The 9,862-nt window shown below is 45.9% G+C and overlaps 1 pseudogene; it reads left to right on the top strand.

Moving 5' to 3' along the window:
• Positions 1-2,693: 2,693 nt before the first annotated feature.
• On the top strand, positions 2,694-2,811 carry LOC126253869 (5S ribosomal RNA; annotated as a pseudogene).
• Positions 2,812-9,862: the final 7,051 nt, after the last annotated feature.

Below are 9,862 nucleotides of genomic sequence, written 5' to 3'. Positions count from 1 at the left end.
ATGGACCGTACGGCTGTTCCCGGCGGAGGTTCGAGTCCTCCTTCGGGCATGGGTGTGTGTGTTTGTCCTTAGAATAATTTAGGTTGAGTAGTGTGTAAGCTTAGGGACTGATGACCTTAGCAGTTAAGTCCCATAAGATTTCACACACATTTGAACATTTGAATTGATGTCACATATCGGGAAGTGACTGTGACGTCACAAAATCAAGCCTAATTGAATGCAGGTGGTACGCAATAATTTTTATGTAACCTGAAACTACACTACTGGCCCTTAAAATTGCTGCACTACGGAGTTGACGTGCTACAGACGCGAAATTTAACCGACAGGAAGAAGATGCTGTGTTATGTGAATGATTAGTTTTTCAGAGCATTCGCACAAGGTTGGCACCAGTGGCGACACCTACAACGTGGTGACATGAGGAAAGTTTCCAAACGATTTCTCATACACAAACAGCAGTTGACCGGCGTTGCCTGGTGAAACGTTATTGTGATGCCTTGTCTAAGGAGGAGAAATGCGTACCATCACGTTTCTGACTTTGATAAAGATCGGATTGTAGCCTATCACGATTGCGGTTTATCGTATCGCGACATTACTGCTCGCGTTGGTCGAGATCTAATGACTGTTAGCGGAGTAGGGAATCGGTGGGTTCAGGAGGGTAATACGGAACGCCATGCTGGATCCCAACGGCCTCGTATCACTAGCAGTCGAGATGACAGGCTTCTTATCCGCATGGCTGTAACGGATCGTGCAGACACCTCTCGATCCCTGAGTCAACAGATGGGGACGTTTGCAAGACAACAAGCATCTGCACGAACAGTTGTACGACGTTTGCAGCAATGGACTATCAGCTCGGAGACCATGGCTGCGGTTACCCTTGACGCTGCATCACAGACAGGAGCGCCTGCGATGGTGTACTCAACGACGAACCTGGGTGCACGAATGGCAAAACGTCATTTTTCCGGATGAATCCAGTTTCTGTTTACAGCATCATGATGGTCGCATCCGTGTTTGGCGACATCGCGGTGAACGCACATTGGAAGCGTGTATTCGTCATCGCCATACTGGCGCATCACCCGACGTGATGGTATGGGGTGCCATTGGTTACACGACACGGTCACCTCTTGTTCGAATTGACGGCACTTTGAACAGTGGACGTTACATTTCAGATGTGTTACGACCCGTGGCTCTACCCTTCATTCGACCCTTGCGAAAGCCGACATTTCAGCAGGATAATGCACGACCGCGTGTTGCAGGTCCTGTACGTGCCTTTCTGGATACAGAAAATGTTCGACTGCTGCCCTGGCCTGCACGTTCTCCAGATCTCTCACCAATTGAAAACGTCTGGTCAATGGTGGCCGAACAACTGGCTCGTCACAATACGCCAGTCACTACTCTTGGGCGGCCGAAGTGGCCGTGCGGTTCTAGGCGCTGCAGTCTGGAACCGCGAGACCGCTACGGTTGCAGGTTCGAATCCTGCCTCGGGCATGGATGTGTGTGATGTCCTTAGGTTAGTTAGGTTTAAGTAGTTCTAAGTCCTAGGGGACTAATGACCTGAGAAGTTGAGTCCCATAGTGCTCAGAGCCATTTGAACCATTTGAACTAATCTTGATGAACTGTGGTATCGTGTTGAAGCTGCATGGGCAGCTGTACCTGTACACGCCATGCAAGCTCTGTTTGACTCAATGCCCAGGAGTTTCAAGGCCGTTATTACGGCCAGAGGTGGTTGTTCTGGGTACTGATTTCTCAGGGTATATACACCCAAATTGCGTGAAAATGTAATCACATGTCAGTTCTAGTACAATATATCTGTCCAATGAATACCCGTTTATCATCTGCATTTCTTCTTGGTGTAGCAATTTTCATGGCCAGTAGTGTATGATGGTGGCTTCGATTACAACCACAGATTTCATGAAGCCCTGGTGAACCTCCCCATAGTACTCCTATTAGCCCACGTACATGCCGCAGAACATGTTTCGAGCAGTCTTTCAACTGTGTGGCTGTGTATCCAGATACGACCATCAACTTGGAGTAAAAAGAAAAGAGATTCACGTTGTCAGCCATCCACTGTCTAATCACAGGCCCACTGCAAACGAAGCTGGCGACGTTGATGGGTCAACATTGGAATACACAAATGTAGTCTACTGTGGGGACCCATGTCCAACAATGTGCATTGAATGATATGTTCCGAAATTCTTGTGCCTACATCAGCATTAAGTTTTAGGGATTCGTTGCAAGTAACGGCATAGGGTTGGCCACGGCGTGCCACACTGCACGCGAGCACGATGTGCGTGCTGCATGCAGGCCCAGGCTCAACCTGTGCCAGTTTTACTCGGTACTTCCCAGAAGCACACGGTACAGTGCGACATTTCATTTAGCATTACGCTGGCTATTTTCCGGTCGGAATGACCTTCTCCGGTTCGGGAGAATTATGGTGTCAGCATGGTTTAAATCTTCGCTATTTGGTCGCGGTATATAAGCAATCACAGATGCAGTGGCTGTTCGCACTAAAAGAGGCAGTCTAACGATCTTTAGCCACAAGCTTTTAAAAATGAATGGAAGTGAAGGAGTTGTCAATATCTATTATGCAATACACAGTCACATAATCAACAGTTACCACAAATTCTCTGTGGAATAACATTACAATACTATCAGACGGAATTTAAAGATTTATTTGTCGATGAAAGAGGAAAAAGGGCAACGGCCTTGTCGCAGTGAATACACCGGTTCCCGTGAGATCACCGAAGTTAAGCGCTGTCGGGCATTGTCGGCACTTGGATGGGTGACCATCCTGGCCGCCATGCGCTGTTGCCATTTTTCGGGGTGCACTCAGCATCGTGATGCCAACTGAGGAGCTATTCGACCGAATAGTAGCGGCTTCGGTCAAGATACCATCATAACGACAGGGAGAGCGGTGTGCTGACCACAAGCCCCTCCTATCCGCATCCACAACTGAGGATGACACGGCGGTCGGATGGTCCCGATGGGCCACTTGTGGCCTGAAGACGGAGTGCTTATGAAAGAGCAAAAAATTACAAAGATCGACAGACGGGATTCATTGTCCTGTACAGCAACTGGTATTTTGTGGTAAATTTGCAGGCATGGAGTATGTGGTGAAGTTGATGGTATGAATAGTAAATCGTCTGAAGTCGCACGCATTATTCCGCTGTCAGTTGCAACACCTTTTGAGGGAATTGAACGAAGACTTCGTATACTTTATAGACTACTCCAAAGTACGTTGGTTAAGTCAAGAGGCATGCATGGAACGATTTTTCGATTTAAAGTCCGCTGTTGTTGAATTTATTGAGGAAAAAGGACAGCGGGAACGAAAATCAGCACATCTGGAATGGATTGCACAACTCGAATTTTAAGTGTACTTGACTAAAAAAAAAAGTGGTTCAAATGGCTCAGAGCACTACCGGCGGCTTGACTACACACTGCCCACAGTAAGACACTACGAGGTGAGAAATAAGTTATTTCTGATTCGGTAGGGATACATTTTAAAAAATCTGCCATTTGCCTAAGATCACTGGCTTTAAAAAACGCGTGGGTTGAAGAACTCATTGTGACCTTGAAAAAGTTACAAAGAAGTTTTCTAAACCTTTTGAAGACACTGCCAATATTGCATCTCTTCTCGAGCTGTTTTTGAGACCGTCTGCCGTTTTAGTTGAATGCGCCCCTGTGCATGTGCAGATGGAACTGACTGATCTGCAATGTAATTCCCATTATGCGAGTACTTTTACTTTAAAACTGTCCAGGAGGTGCACATAGCTAACCCCTGGAAGAGTTCCCACATTTCCATAATCAGGTTGCAAATGTGATAAAATACCGGGTGATCAAAATGTCAGTATAAATTTGAAAACTTAATAAACCACGGAATAATGTAGATAGAGAGGTAAAAATTGACACACATGCTTGGAATGACATTGGGTTTTATTAGAACCAAAAAAAAACGAAGTTCACAAAATGTCCGACAGATGGCGCTGGACAGCAAAACGTCAGTGACTGCGCATGACAATCGTGCATAAAAGGAGCTGTAATGAGAGAGAGAATCAGATGCGCCAGCAGTTGCAGCACGGTGACGTTACCTGAAAAGGCGCTTTTACTGAAGCTGTATTATCAGAATGGAGAATGTGCTAGTTCAGCGTTACGATCCTATCGCCATAGGAAGGGGATTCGAACGGGTAAAGGTCCATTGACAAACGCAGCTGTGGCGAGAATGATTTCGAAGTTCGAAGCCACGGGTTGTTTAGACGATAGACCCCGTAGTGGCCGACCGAGCACAAGGCGTAATGCTGCTGAGACAGTTCAGGAAGAAATGGAGACTGTAGCGGGTTCGTCTATGTACGAAGTCAGCGGTCGTGCAGTCGCACGTCGCACCGGCATTCCATACACTACTGTTTGGGTGGCACTTAGGCGTACCCTCCGATGCTATCAGTACAAAATCCATCGGCATCATGAACTGTTACCTGGCGATTTAGTGAAGCGGAGGGCATTTGCGGTGTGGGCGTTCCTAAGGATGGCGGAAGATGACAATTGGTTGAGTAATGTGTTGTGAATCGACGAAGCTCATTTCACGCTCCGAGGGTCTGTCAACGCCCACAACTGCAGAATTTGGCCTACCCAAAATCCTAGAACTGTCGTGGAAACTCCATTGCACAACGAGAAAGTCACGGTATGGGTTGGATTTACCACATCTACCGTTATCGGGTCTTTTTTCTTCGAGGAAATGCGTGATTCTGGTTTTGTAACTACTACCGTGACGGGTGAGAGGTACGCCGCTATGTTACAGAATCGCATCATCCCCAGCCTGGCTGATAAACACCTGCTGGAACGTACGATGTTTATGCAGGATGGCGCTCCACCCAGTATTGCTAGACGCGTGAAAGATCTCTTGCGCGCGTCGTTTGGTGATGATCGTGTGCTCAGCCGCCACTTTCGTCATGCTTGGCCTCCCAGGTCCCCAGACCTCAGTCCGTGCGATTATTGGCTTTGGGGTTACCTGAAGTCACAAGTGTATCGTGATCGACCGACATCTCTAGGGATGCTGAAAGACAGCATCCTACGCCAATGCCTCACCTTAACTCCGGATATGCTTTAAAGTGCTGTTCACAACATTATTCCTCGAGTACAGCTATTTGTTGAGGAATGATGGTGGACATATTGAGCATTTCCTGTAAAGAACATCCTCTTTGCTTTGTCTTACTTTATTATGCTAATTATTGCTATTCTGATCAGATGAAGCGCCATCCGTCGGACATTTTTTGAACTTTTGTATTTTTTGGTTCTAATAAAACTCCATGTCATTTCAAGCATGTGTGTCAATTTGTACCTCTATATCTACATTATTCCGTGAGTTATTCAGTTTTCAAATTTGTACTGACTTTTTGATTGCCTGCTATTTTGACCAATACATTTGTGTGAAACACTTTTCTCCTTTATGAAACTAAATAAGTCATTATTACATGGCAACCTGAGAGGAAAAATCTGGGAAATTGTCTCCGTCTGTCCGTATACTGACCGTTTTTACCATATAAAAATTACATTATGTCTTCAGCACACCAAAAATAATTAAATAATACTGTAATTTTTATTTGTTTGTGATCTTTGTTGTTGAGAAATATGAAATCAAGTGCCGGCTGGATTGGCCGAGCGGTTCTAGGCGCTACAGTCTGGAACCGCGCAACCGCTACGGTCGCAGGCTCGAATCCTGCCTCGGGCATGGGTGTGTGTGATGTCCTTAGGTTGGTTAGGTTTAAGTAGTTCTACGTTCTAGGGGACTGATGACCTCAGAAGTTAAGTCCCATAGTGCTCAGAGCCATTTGACCATTCTTTTTTTTTAAATCAAGTCGTATGCAGTACGACTACATTGCCATTTAAATGCAGCACTTCCGTAGTTCCACCCTCCTCATGCTCAGACAGCGTAGTGTGGCAGTGGCGGATGTGTACAGTCACGTGAGAGAGCTATATGGTGCCGGAGCAAGAGCACTGCTCACGTGCCGAAATTTTGGCCGTCGCTAGCATAGAACTTAGAGCTTACCAATGCATCAGCCGCACATAGATGGACGGCAAGTAGTTGTGTTGACCCCAAGCGTTTGTAGTGTCTACGTATTTCAGCGTCTGTCGATACCATATTCTGGCAAAGCAACGGAATTCGTGGTAAGCCTGGACTTAGCAAGTTTGACTGCAAATAAGTGGAAGTCAGAGCATGCTGTTATGCAGCATGACAGCGGACTCCTGCGCCAATGTAAACGTTGATGAGATACGAATCTAATGAATGAGATGCAATTAGTGAGCTAACTGGAAGAGAGAGTCGCCTGAGTGAGCCGGAGAGCGTTGTCTGAAGTGGTTTTATAACCTGGGTAGCGTGCCTCCACAGCTAAGAATGTAGTCCATATGGATTACCTTACAGGGTGTCTGCACTCCCCACCCCAGTTATGTCTTTAGAGCAGGGAAAGGACATTTCTCCCACTATGGCTGCACTCTCCACGTGGAGTCAATACGAAGACATGGAGATAAAGATCTCTCACTTTGGCTACGTTGGCCACGCACAAAACTTGAACGTAAACTGCTTTTCCAAACGCCCACTGCCATAATTGGATTTTTAATGGAAGTGATTTACAGTAATCGCATAATAGTTCTGATATCACTGATGGTTCAATCCTTCCACAACACATACGTAGTTTCAGACTTCCACTCATGTTTGATATTCTGGGGAGATATGCATAATCAGCTGAAGTACTCTCGTAATATACGAAGGGCATTCGGAAAGTAAGTTCCGATCGGTCGCGAAATGGAAACTACTGTGAAAATCAATGAAGCTTTGCACATATGTGTTGCGCAGTGTTTCTAGTATACCTGTCGATCGCGTCACGTCACTCTTTCCAATTCTGAGCGCACGGTGAACACGTAAAAATGCCTGCAAAATAGTGTCTCTCACTAAGTATGGGGGTCCAATGAGAGATTTCGCCTGATGTCATGCAGCCCACATGACGTAACTGTCATGGTGTAAAGTCAAGCCCTGGCCCGCCAGTCGGGAACAACAGAGCGGAAAGGGCTGTGACGTCATCCAATTGCACGCTGGCTGACCCCTCTCCAGGACGACAACGCCACAGCAGTGGCCTCTATGCGAAGAGGACATAAGCGCCACGCCCGATTAGCTGCAGCCCAGTTCAAGAGAAGCTTCAAGGCTGGCGACCTCAATAGAAGCGTCATCTCTATTACTTAACTTGTATTAGAATTGTTATACTGAAGAAGCTTGTTTATTTCAGATGTCGCACTTTGCTTGCGACATATCTATGTAATTCTCAAAGTTAAGTATTGTCATTTACTTTTCGTAATAAAACACATTAATACTATTTGTTTGAATTGTTGTCTAGCGATCCGAGAAAGCAGGTTTCCTAGACACCCCATGTTCGACGACTAGGTGGTGTAAGATGGCAAGAACTATGCCCCTCACATGAAGTCATTAAAGATCACATAACTCACGTTGAGCGAACAGTAGGGCTGAACAAAATGACTGACAAGGCACAATGCATCTTGTAGAGGGTATAGTATGGACGTAGTGGAATAATTAATGTCGGGTGATGGTTTTAAAGTAATTCACACGACAAGAAAACTTTGTGGAAACGAGTCGATTTACTGGACGCTAGTTTACCCCAGGGAAGTGTTTAGAGTTGACCGTGGCTGGCTGGGGAATGACGAAGGGAAGCGACAATAGGCAGCTTAGGGTGGCTCAAGCTCTGAGAAAGTGGCAACGCGGCGCGGCCTCCAGCCGCCTTAAGATGAGTGACAGCATGGGTGGTTGACCCCGACCACATGCTGGTGTACCGGGAAGCAGACGGAGAACTTGTACGCCTGTTGATAAATGTCCGTCGTCCCGTTTTCTGTGAAACATGCGAGAAAGCTCCGCAAAGCTACGGTGGAGCGGTCAACAGAGGTCAAAAGATGCGTGTTCGTGACTATAGCAACTTCACGCTGAATTCACGGTCCGCAGAGTCTGAAGTAAATCAGGTGAAGAGCGACAGAATGAAATACGCTGGCCTCCGATGGGAACGTAGGACCGAGGAATTTGAAGTACTCTCCTGAGAGTCAGAATTCCGGAAAAATTGGTGTTTGTGCAGACGCTAACCTTGATGGGTGGCCCGGGAGGAGCTAAATAGCAGAAGTTGAGAGGAAGGGAAATTTTGTGTGAATTTGTTCACTTCCCAGAGCAGGCATTGGTCAGCGCTGGGAAGCGACACATAATTAACGCGACTTGCGCTGCAATTGGCGTAAGTGATTTTGCTGGAGGGGAAACCGAGGTGAAGAGCGGACTGTGAGAAGTCTCCATAGAGGTCTTCCGTTCCCAGATTGCCTAGAGTGCGGACATGGCGTTCTTTACTCAGCTTGCCTGAGAAAGAGTGAGCATCTCTGCAGTTTAAGACTTAGCAAAGGGAACGATTGAGCTTGGAGGCTCACAATTTTGGTTCCGCTATGTACTGAGCAAGATGGCTAGGAGTGAATAGACGAGCACAGCCTTGCAGCACCACGAGGTAGGCCGACGTCCTCACAACGACGCCGCTCCGCCACGCTGTATTCGGTGATATTGCGCCCGCTCCGGCCACTGATTAATTTGTTGGATCACGTCACCAAAGGTTCCACGAGGGTTTCATGGGCCGTGTATTGTAGAATTCTTCTCGCACTTCGCAATTCGCATTACGCCTGGGTCAGTCAATAGGAATTACTTTTGAGTTATCGCGCTTTACTCCACGCAAACGCTATTTATTACCACTGCCTGATAGGAGAGTATTGTAATGTGATGATTGAAGTTCGGGAATTAAAATAAATTTGTGCTAATCGACTGCATCTGTTTTTAATCAAGTAGTTGAAATCCCAAGTAACTTTCTTAATTAATTTTATGTTCAACATTTGCATGTGATGTTCAATAGCTGAATATAACATCAATGTGCACCCCTTTTTAATTAAAAGTGATCAATTCTGAATAAATTAATGTCAACACTGCCACCGCAGATCAATCAGGAGTCACAGGGCTATATTACTTTTTTGTGTTATCCGATATTGTGGCAGTTTTGCACTCTCTGTTGATCTGTTAGTCAATTAGTTTGGGTGAACACACGCCCAAACCATCTAAGTGACGGGTGGGGTGTCACAGTGGGATTCAACATTTGGCGACGAGTATTACGAAGAACCCAGTGCCAGGCAGCCATGGATTTCCTTTTGTATTTTGCTGGTGCTTTAATTCTAGATTGTCTTTTCTTTGCGTGGGTGTGTTTACTTGTTTTAATAGTGTCCCTTATAAATTTTTGCTTATCAGTGTTTTTAGGTGGGCGTTGCAGAAATTTTCTTTGCTTATTCGCTTATTTTTATTGTTCGCCTTGTCTACTTATTGCATTTGCGTAGTCTCAAATGAGTATCCCACCTCTCCCACCCCATGCTCAGGTGCTTCAGCTGCAAGCCATAGATGCAATGCAGTTAACACAGAAGTTTCAGTTTCAGATCCAACAAACAGCTACGCTGCTTAACACGGTACAGCAGCATCTGGCGAATCACACAAATAAGTGCAACAAGCAACAGCCATAGCTCAAACTGAAGACTGCAATTTTGTGATTTTGAGAGGAACTGGCAAGTCTCGTGTGGCTAACAAATGAGACTGAAGAGGATGTACACCCTGACTATGTATGGCATGACCAAGATGCTGCAAGTCACGTTTAAAAAAATTACGTTTGTCCAGTCTACACTTTAGGCCTGCATCAGACAACACACGAAACAAAGCACGTAAATCTGCAATGTGTTCTTCGGGAGTACGACCTACTATGACAATATTGTCCAAATAGTTTGAACAGTTTCCCACTTGAGCAGTCAG

The sequence above is a fragment of the Schistocerca nitens genome, chromosome 4 (assembly GCF_023898315.1).
Source record: "Schistocerca nitens isolate TAMUIC-IGC-003100 chromosome 4, iqSchNite1.1, whole genome shotgun sequence".
Classification (NCBI taxonomy): Eukaryota; Metazoa; Arthropoda; class Insecta; order Orthoptera; family Acrididae; genus Schistocerca; species Schistocerca nitens.
This window is presented reverse-complemented; position numbering and strand designations above follow the sequence as displayed.